Below are 18,439 nucleotides of genomic sequence, written 5' to 3'. Positions count from 1 at the left end.
TTCCGATAACCTTCCAAGCTTAGCAGAGCCATCACGACCTCCTCTGTCGCCATATTTTTTTTATGAGTTCTGTGTTTTGCAGGTAAGAGGAATGATGTTTCAGGTTTATAAACAACAAGCCTGCATAACTTTTTGAAGACGCAATATGAATTACTGTTAACGAACACAGTAAAACCTAAAAGGAGCGCATTAAATTTACTCAGCAAGATCAAAAAGAAAGTTACAGAGTTTAAAGAAATATCAGTAAAAGGATTTAACTGAATGAATAAGCCAACGTGAAGGCTACCAACAAAAAATCAGCTAAAGGGGAAAAATATCAGACAATAAAAGCCAGCAGAACCTGAATAAAGGGGACAACAAGAAGCAGTTCAATAGCTACCCCTATCTTCTTTCCATGAAGATCTTCTCCATTCCTAGAATAAATCTTAAATAGTTTTAAGATATTTGTAATTTTATTATTGTATAAATAACTCTCTTCTTGAGATGTTATTGGTTTGGAGTTGAAGATTCATAGTTCATTGCTTGTAAAGTCTTGACTGTTGGTTCCACTTTGAACTTGGAAGTCACCTTTGAAGGAAGATTTTGTAGATACTTGTTGTACTCAGTATTTCTGGGGCCTTAATACAAAACAGAGGATTCTGAATCTGGTTTTACATAGTTCTGTGTTATCCTGTAAGTTTTTCTAGTTTTCAATCATCATGTGTTTTCTTCATATGCTTATGACTTGCAGAGATATCTAGGTAGGAACAATTAGAGTATCAATTGATTCCTATAAGCTCCTGAATTGATCATCTATTAATAGAATGGATTAATGCAACTGTCTGTGCCTCTAAATCCCCTCTAATCATAAATCATCAGCATCTTGTGTAAGCTTAAGTATACTGCCTTGAATCTTTTGAATGTAATTCAGAAGGTTTTCCAACTTATGATTGTTCTGTTTTACAGTATGGAAACTGTGATAATCATATTTTTTGCTGTCTTCTACTCACCACTATTTTGATCTATATCACTGTGTAAAGTCTTATAGCAGCCCTCTGCTGAAGTAATTAATATATCCCAAAGGATTAATTACTTCAATCCTACATTTGTCTTCTTTCATTGGTCTTCCAAAATTAAAACCAAAAACCCCCAAAACAATTATTTTAGATGCTTTGGCATTGGTATCTTGACCTACTACTATCTCAGAGGTACAACAAAAGGGATAAGTTGAGGTTATTTAATCAATTGCAAATTGTTGAACCTGTCCTCCACAAGGCCAAACATAAGTTGAATTGGACCTTGCCTCTGCATAGGCAAGTGAGAAAGATGTATACACATAATTTGGTCTTAAAAAGGAGACTTAGACTACTAAAACAACAATTGACTCAGGCCAGGGAATGTAGAAGAAAGAGGAAGAGGGGCAAGTTAGATGTACTTACATAAGTAACACAAAGTTGAATTTCATCAGGTGGATGCAACCAAGCTCTAAATTTTGTCTTTTTTCTCATGAAGTCAACATAGGTCAATTTTGGTAAAGTTGCAGAAACACAACAAGGACTTGTTGTGCAAGTTACAAAGTCCTTTATTTTGATGTAGTGATGAATTTTTGAAGTTTTGAAATGGTTTGTGAGGTGTTATAAAGATATCATAGTAGGAAGGAGTTTCCTCAACCACTCTGTATCAGAAGAAATCATCATATGCTCAGAGTTTTGAAGTTGCTGCGAAAGTGACAGTTTTGCTACGAAAGTCTGTTACATTGCTAGCCAAAGGGGGTCAGGTTATTTGGAGGTTTGCAATAATTTTGAAGGATGTTTTGGGAGTTCATTACCATCACAGGGATATTTTAAGACTACCCATTTTCTCCATTATGTCAGAGGAATGCTGAAAATATGCAGAAATTGAAATGTTGCGAAAGTTGCTGCGAAACTGGGAGATTCGCAACAGAGGCTATGTTTTTGACACATACCTCATTTGACTTGTAAATTCGAATTTTTGGGTTCCATAAGTTGTTTAATCATGCTGTTAGGTGTCATTAATTCTTAGGATGGTATGGTTAATGGTTTGTTATGAATATTCCAATTTTGATGATGTATTAAGCTAAAAACTGCATTAGGTAATTAGTTCCTATTTTTCTGCAAAGTAGGTGACAATTTGATGTATCTAGATGATGAATGGTTTTCCTTTTGAGAAATTCGACCCTGCTAGGTGGGAGTGGAATATTTTGATGTATATAATATGTAAAAAACTAAGAAAAAGGTTATGTTGGTCAGTGTGAAGAAGCAAGGTTGCTATTTTGTATTGTGTATGAATTTCTCAAGTGAATAGAAGAAGGCAGAAGGAGTTTGACTAGGATTCTTGTGTCACAACTTTGTTAGCATGATGTCCTCTATACTACCAATTTTATCTTATGTTGCATGGTTTAAACATTTGTCTTCATGTTTTAGCTTAAGAATAAATATTGCAGAATTCATTGTTGTGCTCTATTTTATATAAGCTGAACAATTTATGTGTCTTTTCCTCTTAGTGGAAATTTGAATTCATCTGTGAATTGATGCTCTGATTTTTATCCTCATGATTCTGTACTCACCTTACCTGCAACGAAATCATGTTATATTATCAGCAAAACTACCTATCCTGCCCCTACCTAAAACACCTTCACTATCCCTATTCACTTGAAATCATTAGCTGAAACTAGTTCTATGTTAAGTGGGTTTATCTTCTCTCACCTTCCAGGAAAAAAATAAATCAAACTTGCTCTTTTGATCCTCATAACTAGCCTAATATCAAATATCATTCAGTCATCTGGTTGAATGAGAAGAAAACCTAGTGAGAGAGCCCTCTCTAAGGCTAGAAGGGTTAGATTCAAGCCTAAAAGTGGTCTGTGGTTACCTTTGTAATCCTTTCTCAGCATAAATGAAATTACAGAGTGCTAGCAAGCCCCAACCTCCTAAGATATTTGGCCTCACTTGTTTGTCCCATTTAACCTAGGGGAGCACATGCGTTCCTGCTTTCCAGACCAAAGGAAATTTAAGTAGATTCTTCCGGATTTTTTCTAGGATACATTTTGGGATCCATGCAAGAGACATCCAATAGAATAGAATGGCTTCTAATACCGATTTTATCAGAGCTAAACAACTTACGCTTAATAGCCACCTAAAGCACCAATTTTTCATTCTGTTCTCCACCTTGGCAATGAGCCGGAACCAATCCTCCTTCCTATAACAATTTTTTTTAGTTGAAAACCCAAGTACTTCAAGCCCTCATCTAGTGGTTTGTATTCGTATGGGAGAAACTGGGTTATATGATGAATCTTCACATCTTCCCACTCATGAAAGGAATCCATGGAATTTCTATTATTTATAGTCATTCTAGTGGCTTTCCCATAAAGGGAAAGATTCTCCCTTAGCATGCTCACCTATCTTGGAGTATGTTAAAAAAAAATGATGAAGTTATCGACAAAAGAAGTTCCATAACAACTAAATCCTAAGAAGTGAGTGTTCCTTGAACTCCCCCTCATCTTTTTTCCTCTGCTAGGATATGAATTAGCCCTTCTGCTACAAGAAGAAACATAAGAGGGGACAAGGGGCACCCTTGGCACAACCCTCTTTAGGCATGAAAGAAGGGAGAGGCTGATCCATTTATAACACAACCACAAATACTATTTGAATACAACTCATTACCCAGGAAATAAAGTCTGGACTAGAACCCACATGAGTCAAAAGAAGCCTGATATAAATCTAATTGACTTTGTAATAGGATTTTGATAGGTTTATATTGATGGAAACACCATTTAAGTTTGGAATTTTTAAGCTGTGTAAGCCCTCATGAGTCACTCCTAGTGCTTCATGAATTTTCCTCCCCCCAAGAAAGAAGATATTTCTTTGGATATTGATTTTGAGAGGATGGGATTGAGTTTATAGGCAATTATTTTTGTTACTATCTTATAAATGGCATTGCATAGAGAAATAGGGTGAAAATATTCAAAAGTTATAGGATGGTCAACCTTTGGGATGAGAGAAATAAAGTTCGTGTTGAAGGCTTTAAACATTTTCCTCTTTTATTTAGATCATTCAATCACCGTCAGGAGGTCGTTCCTAATAGTGTCATATAGGCCTAGAAATAATTTGACAGCCCAACCATTCAGACTTGGGTTCTTGTCTTTCTGAAAACAGTGTAAGATCATTTTAAGTTCTTCCTCTAATACTTCTTCCATGATGGCCTTGCTATCCTCTTCTTCAACAAGTATTGGGATATATATATATATATATATATATATATATATATATATATATATATATATAGATATATATATATATATATATATATATATATATATATATATATATATATATATATATATATATATATATATCATGTTTATAGGAATTGATAATTGGGTTATTTTTGTATTCACATGACACGATATTGATTCTAAACATTACCACTATAACCTCTAAGTATCATTGCCTTGTTTCAAAGATGGCAATGTGGGCTTGCTTCAGGGGATTGAACATGGGACCTTCATCACTTACATTACTTTACATATCATGGGCTCACCAAGTGAGCTACCCTTGTAGGACAATATAAATTGAAGGACATGGGGATGGGATTTGATCCACTTATGTATATGGTTTTGTTGAAAACAACAAGAGGAAATGTTAAAAATAGCATGTAGAAATTCTATTTTAATTTGTCCTTGAATTAAATTGAGAATTAAATTGAAATTATACTTTCATAGCAACTTGTAATAGTTGACTAAGTTAAATTGACCTAGTTGGCTTAGGAAATTCGAGTTGGAAGTCTATCTAGAGTCATGTAACTTTGTTTACCATATAATAAGAAAGTTAACAGATCTCAACCAATACAATAGTTTCTATGGCTACACAGACCATTGATGATACTTCCAAAACCATGCCAAGAGAAACCCTTCTAGGAACGACCTTAAAACCACTTAATTCAGAATATGGTAAAGTAGCTCCTTGATGGGGAACTAATCCTCTTATGGGTTTTGCAATGGCTCTATTTGTAGTATTCTTATCTATTATCTTGGAGATTTATAATTCTTCCGTTTTATTGGATGGGATACTGGTTAGTTGGGGCTAGAGGAACTCCAAAATTCACCTTGTGAGCTCTTTAAGAAAAAAAAAGAACTAAGGGATTCAAACCCAGACCAAATAGTGGCTTTGAGTTTTTAGCTTATCTTATTCCAATAGTTTGATCGTGTAATTACTTTTCACTAAGGATTTTTGGAATATGGGTGTGCGACTTGTTGAAATCGATCCATATTTATAGTACAGAAGACTGATCTGTTATCTTCATCAAGATGGTCCTACCTGGTTGGATATTTCATTTCTAGAATATTGAATCTCTAGAGCACGAGGTCTATCATAGATATGTTCCGGGAAGATCTGAACTATGGTTTGTACCTATCATTTCCTCGTCACCAGACTTCCAATAAAGAAATTGAAATAGGTATTTCCTATAATAAATCGAAGGATCTATCCCCTCTCATAATTATGTTGATTATGACCAAAGAATGATATAGTATCTGATTTCTCTTAGTTAGCATATTTCATCGAATGAGCGAAAACGAAAAGGTTATTACCCAGAGAACCTTTTGGGGATTTGAGAAAATCATTGGGGTCTAATTGAAATCTGAGGTTTGGATTGATTCATCTATTGAGATCTCGACAAGATAATTCCTATAAATCGTCTATATTAGTTCTTTTCTAGGGAACTGATATCACACGAATAGGGTAAAAGATCATTCAAAGGACCTATAGTGATTTATCATAGGGATGAGCCGACTTGAAGTTTTGGCACTTTTTTGAAATTTTGGCAAAATAGAGTCTTCTAATAGAAATGCTGGATTGTTTCGAATCATCTTCATTTCTCCAGCCAGTCAGGCAACAAACCATAAATTTTAGGGACCTAGGTTCAGTGCTTTTGAGTTGTAATTAATTAACTTAGTTTTTCTGAGTTATAGTCAGTTAAACTAGTTCTAATTGTTGGAGGAACTAGTAGGAGGTCTAGTAGTGGGGACGGGCACTAGTGCATCCTTAATACCACACCAATTAAGTGAAAATTCACTCATAAATAACTCATGCATGTCAGTTTCGAGGAAGACCCAGTTGAGATTAGAGTTCAGGGACAATGTACTATCAATTGTATCATTTTCCGAGTTGTAAAGATGGTGCATGCAATCAATAGAAGGCCTATGGATGGATTGCATAGCCATGGGTGGAGAATTTCCCAATTAAATATGGGTTAATTCTCTCAAGAATTGCGCAAGGAAGTAGGGGCTTAGAAGACAACAAATTTGGCTAAGTGTTGGCTTGAGCTGGTTTGTGAAGGAGAGATATAAATTGTACTAGTGTAGGAATTGTTCGGGTTGAACAAGCATTGTATTTTCTTCTCAGATCTTCTGGTTAATGCAATATAGATAGTTGGGGTTTTTAGGAGTTGCTTTACCCAGATAAATATTGTGTTATGTGCAAATGATATTCTTCATTTTCTGCTTATTGTTTTCATCGATGAATTTTGGTTTCCGCTGAAGAGTAGAGTAGATTCTTGTCTTGTATTTTAGCATATCACATACGCTATTGAATCTACAGGATCATGAGATCAATTGATATAATCTTTTTGTGTGCAACCACTCATTCAACCACTACCTTAAGTTGTTCTCATGACGTCATGAAGATTGAACCTTACCCAACAATGAAAAACTCCTCACTTTCCATCACTAAATCCAACCCCTTTAGAAAAACATTTACATAAATTCAACAAACCATACCATACAACGGATGACTTTAGACACATTATATAAATAATAATAATAATTTTTTTTTAAATGTAATTTGTCTTTTTAATACAAAATAGAATACACTAATTATAATAATTAATAAATTAATTAAAACTGATGTAAATTTAATTAAATACTTAAATAAAAAATAAAATAAAGTTAAATTTATTGAATATGATATTTTCATGAAATAATTAGTTATCCGTACGATATTGATAAAAAAAATATGATTCCCAAACCTACCAGACTATTTTAAATTGTTTATCCTTTCGACCTTTGGTAAAGGAACTAAACTATCTACGTCTACTTTTTCAAAGTATTTATTATTTCCACCTTTTGGCAGAACGGAACTAAATTATATAGCTATACCATATTCTAATTAAGAATACCAAACTTCAAGGAGAAAACAAAGGCATAAATTTCACCACATACAAATATATTTTCCACTAAAAATAATTAAGAATACCAAACTTAAGGAGAAAACAAAGGCCTAAAATTCACCACAAATAAATATATTTTCTCGAATATTTTTATTGTAGTGTGATGCACGTTATGCATATCGAGGGCATTGGGTTTTAAGCATTCTTTTTTCTTTTTTAGATGAATGGTTATGAGCATACATTTTCCCTATTAATTATATGCATTTGTGGGATGTTGAGGGCATACTACATATTTTCACATGTTAAATATTTATTTTCTTTCTCATGATTTTTTAATGGGTTCATTTAAAGGGTAGTATACTTATTAATTTAACCAATATATTTTGATTTTAATAGATTTAAGGAGAATTGAACTCACACCTTATGACAAAGTGTCAAAGACTTGGTAAGTGGCTTCAATAAACTAATCTACTTACTAAGGCTTTGTGGCCATATTAGATGACATCACTACAATCTTGTCGAATTATATGTTTGTGGGTGTTTAATGTTGTAAAAGAACTCTCCTATAAATTACATGTTTGTGTTTTTAGGTCAGTCTACACTTTTTTTTTAAAATCATATGTTGGATTTTTGTAATTTGTAATTTTGGCAGTTTTCTATGTTAATATTTCATTTCTATTTTTTATTTAATATATACACATAAAATTAAATAAAAAATAGAAATGAATATTAACATAGAAAACTGCGAAAATTACAAATTACAAAAATCCAACATATAATTAAAAAAAATTATTAATAAAATATTTTTTGATTATGTTGAAGTTTTTAAATTTTTTTAGTGTTTTTTTGTAAAGTAATATTTTTTTATATTACAAGTAAGTAATTAATATACATAGGAAAAACAAATCAGTTACTGGTTTGCCACTTGAGAAACCAACCACTTGAGAAACCAACCTAGTAGCATAAGTTTTTTTTTTTTTGTTTTTTTTTTTTTTAAATTTAATATTATGGATAACCATACTATCTTTCTAATTGAAATTAAAACTATGAACTAATAGAAAACATAAACTGGTAAACATAAACATAACAACTCCTTGAGATGTGCTTATCTTTAGATAACTAGCTCCCTTGATCATACTTCAAGAGGAAAATCCGCCTAGAGAGGTGGTTTTTGTTCACTATCATTGTTATAAGAAGAAATATCATAATTCCCCAATGCCTTTGCAAGCCTTGTGACTTTCTTGTTAAGCTTATCAACCTTCTCAACAATTTCAACCATGCAGATTATTATCTCATGTTATTTGTCAGTTATATCAGTAAGAACTCTATCGATCAGAGTTTTGATAGTGCCAGTATAGGTTGATTTTCTACATGTAGGATGAGAAATGAGCCATGGTAGAGTTTCCTACATTAGGGGTCCAATCTTTGGTTTCTCTTTCAACATGCCTATTAGGAATAAACCTTCTTCCTGTTAGACCTAATCTTCCACTTCAAAATAGGTCTTTGTATTACTTAAGGAATAATGTTTTTGTATCTATCCATGGTGGCATGAGTAGATGAATGTGCATGATTTTGACTAGCAATAGGAGGACGGGATATGGAGGCTAGGGAGGGACCTAATCAACCTCTTCTCCCTCCTTAATGGGAGGTTGAAAGGCAACACCTAGCCATGAGGTCAGGCCAACTATGAAAAATACCCCATGATAGGAGACAAAAAATGGGAAAGTGGAGCATAGAATGACACAAAGAGGGGTGTGAGTTAGGGTAGAAAGGGAGGGAGACCAAAGGGTGGGACTGCGAAAGAGGAAAACAAACTTGGGAGGAAAAAACAAAGATGAACTAGGAAGACAAGAGTCCAAAAGGGGAGGCCAGGAGGATAAGTAGGTTGCACAAAGACTTAAAAACCAACTCAGAACCCCATGCAATAAATCCCAACCAAGATTAAGAAGCCCAAAGAGGGAATATGAAACTAGAGTGCTATGAAATCAAAATTCCTAAAAAAAAGAAATATCATCACATCTATCATTGAGGAAAAGTTTAGGATGGAAATGAAGAAAATTATGAACCCGTGTCTTCTTCTCTATTATTGTAGTGCACCCAAAGTTGTGGGTTCCAGGCTAACCAACTTCCAGTTGATAATGACTACCAAACCTGCATGCAAAGCTAGCTCCATCCCTAATTGACATTGGTTCTCTTGGTTCCTAAAATTTCCTTTCCTACGAATGATAAGTTTGTAGAGGACAACAATTTCCCACAATATCTGCTTAAATGGAAAATCCCAAGCATATATGTAAACTACAGGCTTCCTTTCCTTATCAACCCTCACCCAACTATTATAATAATATGCCATTATAATACCAAATTCATTCATGATTATCGCTCATCGGCTCCTCAAGTCTGTGTGCAGGATAACTTGTCCTTCTTTGGACTCCCACACATCAAAAACCATCACCTCCAACCTCTCCTATGCACAATGCATATTATGATGTTGTTTTAGGTGTCACATCAACCATGTAGGGTGCAATATGGTGGCCACTCTTCCCCCCTGCTTTAATTGCTTCACGCTCATTTCAATTTGTGGAGGCCACCCCTCTGTTTGTGTACTCTCCCTGGGGAATTTTCAGTAGTGTTTTATATTAATTATTTACTTTTAATTTTATGTATATATGATATTATGTTTTGTAGATTAAATATGCATAAATATACCTTTTTTTCAATTCTATTGTATTTCATTGTTTTAATATTGATTCATATCGATAATATTCTAATTTATATGTATGTTGATTAAATTTAATACTAATGTTCCTTTTTCTAATTATATGTGTGAGTTATCTTTGATTTGTGGATTTTATCTATATGATGTAATTTGGATTATATTTGATTTGGGATTAAATTAATATTGCAATAAAAATACTCCTTTCTTAACAAGATTGTGAAAGAAATTCCAAGTATGAAAAGAGTTCCATCATGATCCAAGTTTGTGCATTGTGGAATGGCTCCATCAATAGAGCTATATAATCGTGTACGAAATTAGTTCTCTCCCACTATGGGAGAGTTATATAATCATGTATGAAATTACTTCTATCCAACTATGGGAATTTTACAAATCAAGAAATCAAAATTTTAATTTGTTTAGAGTTCTAAGCAATATTTCAAGGATCTCAATTGACACAAAATTGGGTAAAAATCTTGGTAGCATCATTCCACCATGCACAAACTTGGATGAGGGTGGAACTCTCCTCATGCTTGAAATTTCTGCCACATTCTTGTCAAAAATAAATTCTAGCTCCACCATAATTCAATTTTGTGCATGGTAGAGAAACTTCATCCTAATCATATATAAAATTACTTCTCTCAAATTATGGGAATTTGACAACACAAGAAATCAAAGTTTTGATTCATTTAGAATTCCAAGCAATTTTTCAAGGATCTCAATTGACACAAAATTAAGTAAAAATCTTGGTAGCATCATTACACCGGGCACAAACTTGGATGAGGGTGGAACTCTCCTCATGCTTTAAATTTCTACCACATTCTTGTCAAATTTGTTCCAAAAAAAGGTATTTTTACTACAATATTAGTAATCATACCGATCTAATACTGCAATAAAATTCCTTTTAACTATTAAAATTCGATGATATTAAAAATTAGTTTTCCCATTAATCCAAAATCTATTTAAAATTTTGACTATTTATGTGGATTCAAAATTGGTTGAAACCCCTAAGTATATTGTTCATTATGCATGGATCTTGGATCATGGTAAAATTTTATACATACCTAAATTTTCTACCAAATTCTTATAAATATTAATATTAAAAAGAATATTTCAATGTGTATGGTAAATAACATCATGAGAGAGATAATTCTTTGTTCATTAGAATTGTTTTCAGTGTGAGAATTGTATAATTCATTCACAAGATGGTATTTAAATAAATAAATTGTTGGACACCTAATCCTCTAAGGGTTGGTGTGGAAGCTGAATAGTCTAAGGAAGTCCAAGAGACCTTGGAATATGAAACCAAAGGTCATGTGAATGTATTATAAATGTATATCATTGTAAATAATAAACACACACTCATGTTTATCATTTACACTTTGTGTTTGCCATGTATGTGTCTAACATGGTATCAGAGGCGGTGATACCCTGCCTTGCTCACATTTGAGCCACTTTTTTTCGTGGTCATTCTCTGTGTTCTTGTTCATAGACCTTGGGTTATCGAGACTCTCAGAAATCTGCACCTATCAGAATGCAAGACCTAAATCTGGGTCTCTGCCCTGCTAAATCCTGGTATATACGTTGGCTATTGTTAGATCTCATCATTGGTTAAGTTGGGCGATGCAAAGGAGATGTTTTCAGAGTAAAGGATGAGCTTAATGACGATGAATATGAAGGAGTAGGTTTGTCACGATTTTGGATTTGCATGAGGCGACTGCGCATGGCTGCTACTTCCACTCAAACACTTCATGTATAGTTGGTATTTCTACAAATGGCTTGCAACTTTCTCTCGTGTAAGTCTTGGAATGTTCATGATTTCTATAATACTCTTCGGAGCTACGTACAATTTGATTAGATAGCCATGGAATTCATAAATTTTAATCAAATACATTTAATGTTTATTGCATATTGTTCCGTCCTTTGATTCTTGGTTAGAAATGGGAGATTACACCCACAAGCATTTCACAATACCTCCTCTGGTGGTTATTACACCGCCTCCTCCTCACTCCAGTTTTATAGTTTATCCACGACGGTATCGTTGCAGTTACGATATCATAACAATGTTCATAACACCATACATTGCTGATACCACCTGTCATTAAACCGTTATCCAGTACAATTCCTACCACTTCGCTCTCACTCCCAATTATTAATACATGCGGCTTCAATATATATATATATATAATTGCATTTCAATACCCATTGTGATTCTTGGTTAAACGCTCTCCCCATACCACTATACGTTATTACCTATCCAACTCAGGCTCATTGTTATCGTCTTCCTTCATTATCTCGCTTTCGGCAATGATTTGTCGACATTCCCTGAGAACAGCCTGTGTAAGGAACACCTCTTTTCCAATAATGGTGTCATTCTTGTAGTTCGAATTGTTTGCATAACGGATCTTGCCGTCGGGATGGAATTCGAACTCGAGAAACGCGTGGCCGAATTTTCCCTTGTGACCCACGTAGTACCTAATGTAAAACTCTTGGCCACCCGGACATGAACCGGAGAACAAAAGGTAATAAAGGAATCCTAGCACATCAAATTCGCAATGAGGGCTACCGTTCAGGAGTTCTACATTGTAAGGACCAGATTCAGACTATTTACATTTTTTTTTTTTAGTTAACAACAAATACAACCAGAAAAGAAACGCATTGAGATTTCAAATTTATTCAGCACACACATTCCTGACACTCATTTCAGGAAGACATATCATAACATTTACATACGTTTAACTAAGATTAATAGTAATAAAATACATGTGTACCGTTCACCAGAAGACGAGACTCCGCTTGCTCTGCTGTTACTGGTATTCCCTTGTAGCCGATCACCTCCGCGAGTGAATGATGACGCACTTGATCCGAATGCGAAGACCCACCGGTTCACCTCCCAGCCTACTCCTTGGGTACTCTTCTTCCCCGCGGACCCCCGAGTTGCAATGGGGTTGTACAATGGAGGAAAGCACTAGCTGGTAGAGGAGAGCACACCTTGGCTCAAGAGTCCCCTCTCTAAAATCCTCTACCTCACCAAACTCACTATAGCTTCGTAATCACTGCTCTGACATCATCTCATCCATCCAACAATAGGGTTCCCCCCAAAAAGTCCCTTCTCCCATGGCTTGCCCCTTCTTTTATAGGAGTCCTCATAGGTGACACTTGTCATGTCATGCATAATTAATTATTTTTTTATAATTCAATAGCTTGATTATTCACCCACCCAGGTGTCATTCTCACATCAAGGGTCTCCCAAAATTATTTACTTAAATTTTTATTTAAAACTAATATTTTCCTCACCTCAACAAGATTCCTATTTCTTCTCCTAGTTGTCTCTTTATTCCCCCCTTTTATTCCTTAATTTGTGTTCATTACTTGAAGTCAATTAATGAGTCAAGATTTTATCCCCAATCTACTCCCTAATTTAACTCAGGTTATCTCTCAGATGGATATTCCTATGTTGGTTGTTGACACATGGAGCTTCTCTACATTTCTCTAAATTTAATTTATTATTCTCATTTTAATTCACCTTCCTCTTTTCTTAATTAGGTTTAAATTAGTTTAGGATTAATCTTTATCCTTACAATTATGTTTGTCTTTCCCCTTTTTCCTAATTAAACCACATAATCTTCCTAGTACTTTCCAACACGGGAAGGGTAGAGTTTTTAAGGTACTCTATTTTAATTCTTCCTATGATCCTCCTTATTCCAAGTTTTATTTTTGATTTAATTACATTGGTTTCTAATCATTATTTACCCTTGATGTAAATTTACCTAGTTTTCATTCCTTGCTTATATTTATTTATTATCATTTATTTTTAATGATTCCAAGGGTGCCAAGTTTGGTTGTGCCCTTCAAGAACTTCCCTAGAAGTTCCAAGGGTGCCACACCTAATAGCTTATTTGTGATGTCAAGGGTGCCAGTTTGGTTGTGCCCTTCAAGAACTTCCATAGAAGTTCCAAGGGTGCCACACCTAATAGTTTATTTGTGATGCCAAGGGTGCCAAGTTGGTCGTGCCCTTCAAGAAATTCCCCTGAAGTTCCAAGGGTGCCACACCACTTGCCCTTCAAGCATCCAGTGATTACGAGGGGAAAGTATAGCGCAACATCATAGACCACTATCATCTCTTATGTTGCCTGCTATAGTGAGACTAATGGTGTCGGGGATCAAGGAATCCGCCTTGATGCGCGCCCCCCCGATAAAGTCCTCATGAGCGACCCAACTTCGGGACCTACCCTCATGGCATCGTGATCTTCAAGGCGAAGGTATTTCAACCCTTCCAGCCCAAGTCACGGCGGGAGTGCTAGTGGGTGAGATCAGGGACTCTGTCCCACCCCTCCCATGTAGTTCGATCCACTTGTACAACCCCTTCACCCATATGTGAGTCATTCGGTCAAGCAACTAATCTGTGCCTGCAACCATTGATATATGATCAGAATATAGTTAAACATATATGGCAGATTCCAAGATCGACTTAGACTTTCAAAGATAAAGTAATATAAATTTTCATCAAACCAGGTGTCATCGACATGTCATATGCGAGTGCCTCTGATGGTTTCCTGCCATACTCAATAATCATCAGTAACAAGGTTTCTCAATGTTAGTCAATTATCATAATAGCATCATTAACAATTCCTGGTCATTCACATCATTGTCCATTGCAAGTCTGAACTAAGGGAAGTAGGTAACATAGGGGACACATCCCTCATGGCTATCATCAATAATCATCAATGGAAACATACATATTCATTAAGCTATCAACATCGTAACATCGTAGAAATATACCTATCCATAAAATTTACCCTCATTATGCTTTTAATAGAGCGCATACATATTCTTTACTCCCCTCATCATAATTTCAAATAGAGACCAACTTAACTATTTAATATTGCAATCATCAGAATACTGATAGATAAGATACATAACCATTCATGCTACCATAATATCAATGGAAAGCATTCATAAACATCACAACCATGAATATCTCAATCGCTAATAATAGTGTCATGGGTCCAGATCCTCAATCTGAGGTCCTCGAAGAATAAAGTGTCTAAGATAATGTCGTATTAGGGTTAGGAAACTAGAGTGGGCACTACATACACCCCCTCTTAACAATGGACTTCGTCCTGAAGTCCTTAGAACATAAAGGAGAAACGGCGACACATAATCTTAGGAACCCTCCCTGAAACTCTTGCCAACCTTCTGGTGGGCAGGTTAAAATTTTCCCAAGGTATCTATAACATGAATTCCATTATAACTGAAGGACTATATCTGGGGAACATTGCAACCCACTTTTTGTATAAATGTACAAAACATACATTATAGATATTATTAAAATTAATAGTTAAAGGAAGTGTCATACATAAACTTTTCCTAATCAAAATCACAACTAATTAAGCAACAATTAATAACACCCACCTTCCTTCAAATGACAAATTGACTAATTTAGGAGAAATCTCTCTAGTTTTTTTTTTCATTCAACCATGCAATTAAGATAGCAATAATTTTGTATTAACTCAAATTCATAGGGGATGCCTATGCCCTTTTTCATAGGAGGAACTACCCACCTTAAGCTTGGACTTCAATATTTGTAATAGTTAATAATAATTGTGTTAATTATGGTTTGATATTTCACCTATGACGTAATCCACCTTTGTTTACCATGTTCTAAACCTTCAATTTTGTTAGGAACTACAATCATTACTTTGAAAATAAACATATGCCACTGCTTGCTAGGGGGACCTAACAATGCCTACTACACCTTCTTAGAGACTTGATTTACCTTCATGATCCATGTTCAGAAAGTTCAATGTTGTACAACTACCATTAGCACTTTAAAAATAAATACGTACCACTTCTTTCTAGTGGATACCTAATGGTACACACTATCTAGAGATAAAAAAAATATGTTAACTACATAGAACGTAATCATCACCTGCAATGAATGAGTAGTCCAAACCTTCATCCCTTCAAACCTAGCTACCCTACTTCCTTTTGCTAGGGTAAGCGAGTGAGGCTATCTGGGGCCTATCTTCATTTAATCCTACTGAATCTAATGACAAGGAGTGTAATATTGTTGCAATCTTTAAAGATGTTGTGACTATTAAGGCTCTTAATTTCCTGGTGATGAGGAATGCATATTCTCGCAGTTTGGCCATCCAAGCTAATGGAAGACAAAGCATATAGCAAGTTTCATTAGTGACCAAAGACGGCAGGCAGACATCATTTACCAGTCTTTGCTTGATTCCAAGCAGAACTAAAAACTATATGGATTGAAGCCTTTAAGGTTGGATGATCAATTGCAGCCACATCAATTCATTAACAACCTGGAGCATAGAACCAAAGCCCAGCTGCTGTGGTTCCAAAAGTAGCTAGAAAGGGAACAAATGTATATGCGTAAAAATTTAAAAACAAAAATAAAATAAAATAATCCCCCTTATGAGATAGCACTGTATGTTGCATGAGTATAAATCTCTAGTTGTGATACCGACATATTATATGCCTGAACCTTATTGCAAAATAGGCCAAAAGAAAGACGTGGGAGATGATGTATTGGTTCAGTGCAATAGCTCTCCTACATACATGAATGTGAATTCGACATATTATACGTCTGAACCTTATGGCAAATAAGCCAAAGGAAAGATGTGGGAGATGATACATTAGTTCAGTGCAAGAGCCCTCCTACATGCAAATACCTGTATAATATTTTCTGCGAACAAGGGTTATATAGAAATAGTATAATAGATGTTCGGCATGTGTTCTTCAACAAAACAGCATATGGTTAAATCACTATTTTAATTAAGTACAAATTTCATGTGACAAATTTGAGAGCAAGGAATCGTCCATGCTAAGTTTTAAAGCATAACCCTCTAACTGGAATGCAATATCTATATTACGTGTGTGGCTTATGAAATACAATATATGTATACCATTAAATGGCCAAAAATGCCCATTTATGAAATGTATATCTGCACTATTGAATGGGTAGAAAATGTCCATAATTGAATGGAGCTTGATGGATATCACAGATGGACGAAATTCTTCTACAGCACGAGCTGAAGCACACACGCATGCAAAAATAAAAAGTATAATAGATGTGCAGCTAAATGTTCTATGTAAAGTTTCAGAAAGTATCGTGATTGCCTCAAATCCTCTGTGATTTTAATTTCTGGAAGGAACATAACATTTTTTTGGTAGCACAGGGCATAGAACCCTAGCTCTTATTTTCTCCAAAACCCTCGAGTTTTTTTTTTTTTCAAAATAACGAATTCATAATCCCAATAAAACATTAAACATTAAAAATGTGAATTACGATTTCCATTATCCCTCTTCCCTTCCATTTTCAGGCTCAAGAATACATATGCCGCATGCAATAAATAGAATAGTTCTGTGAACCCTAACTGAAGGTCGCCCCCTCCGCCCCGCGCGCAAAAAATAAAAAATAAAAATAAAAAAAATGGTGAAAGCATAAACACAGGAGCACGTCTACATGCATCCCTGGGAGCGGGTGAACGCAACAAACTGGAGAAAATTCACGGACCCTGAGAACAGATCCACGCTTTCCCATATCGTGGAGGTGGACACCGTGAATCGAACCCTTGACCTTGGCTCGGGAAGACTGTACAGCACTCGCCTGATAACAGTGAATACCCCGGCCCGTGGTGGTTGCAGAAGGTAATCGGTCAAAACGTGTGCCACTCCGTTGAGTCGTCGGTGGTGGACATCAAGAATCGTTCGATGGAGATGGTGACGCGGAATGTTGCTCTGAAGAATTTCATCGAGGTGGAGGAGAAATGTTCGTTCGCCCCGCTTCCTCGGCATCCGCAGTGGACGCTCTTCAAGCAGGATACGAGCATACGTTGCGCCACTCTCTCGGCTCTGGCGTCCATGGCAGAGAAAGTAGAGCAGCGCTGTGCCGAAAAATTCCTGCAGAACTTTGTGACTCGATAAGCTCGTACGCCACTGATCTGCATCTTTGGAGTTGGAGCCCCTTCCGTTTTGACAAGATGATGAGTTATTGGGTAGCTTAAGGGAATTAACTCCCTCACTAAAACATAACCCGATATCCTTTCCTCCCATTTATCATGGTGGGGTGTCATCCATCGAGTATACTATCATGTTACTCAATTTGTCGTGCCATCATCTCGAGGAATCTTACAATAAAATATGTTTTCCTTACCATAATAATCTCTTGGTCTCGGTACTTGATATGTGCTACTAACCGATAATTAATATGGTGATTCAATTAACCTGCCCCCTTTCAACAGAAATTATATATCATATTAAAATAAATACAAGTAGGTTCATATTTCAAATCTGTTTTGATGCGATGTACTGGGGTATAAGTGATGTGTCCATAACTTAATATGCATGAAGGATGCGTTGAGGTGGTCATATAACCTGTCGACTTCCCTTTTGGAGCACCCGCTGAGTCATTGTATGCTTTGTCCTTCATCGGTTGTGTTTCTTTATTGCTGTCATTCCCTTCTTCCTAATCATATGTAAACTAGCAATTGCTCTTAAAGGTGCAAAGATACACCGAAGGAATGGAAAATTTGGGGAAATTTT

The 18,439-nt window shown here is 35.4% G+C and overlaps 1 pseudogene; it reads left to right on the top strand.

Annotated features, from left to right (window-relative positions):
- The first annotated feature begins 17,327 nt into the window (after positions 1-17,327).
- On the top strand, positions 17,328-17,821 carry LOC149265816 (uncharacterized; annotated as a pseudogene).
- The last annotated feature ends 618 nt before the right edge of the window (positions 17,822-18,439 follow it).

The sequence above is a fragment of the Pinus tabuliformis genome, chromosome 6 (genome assembly GCF_031772625.1).
Source record: "Pinus tabuliformis cultivar Carrire ecotype Pingquan chromosome 6, CPIR1, whole genome shotgun sequence".
Taxonomy (NCBI): Eukaryota; Viridiplantae; Streptophyta; class Pinopsida; order Pinales; family Pinaceae; genus Pinus; species Pinus tabuliformis.
Note: the sequence above shows the minus strand (reverse complement) of the source record. Positions and strands in the feature narration are given on the sequence as shown.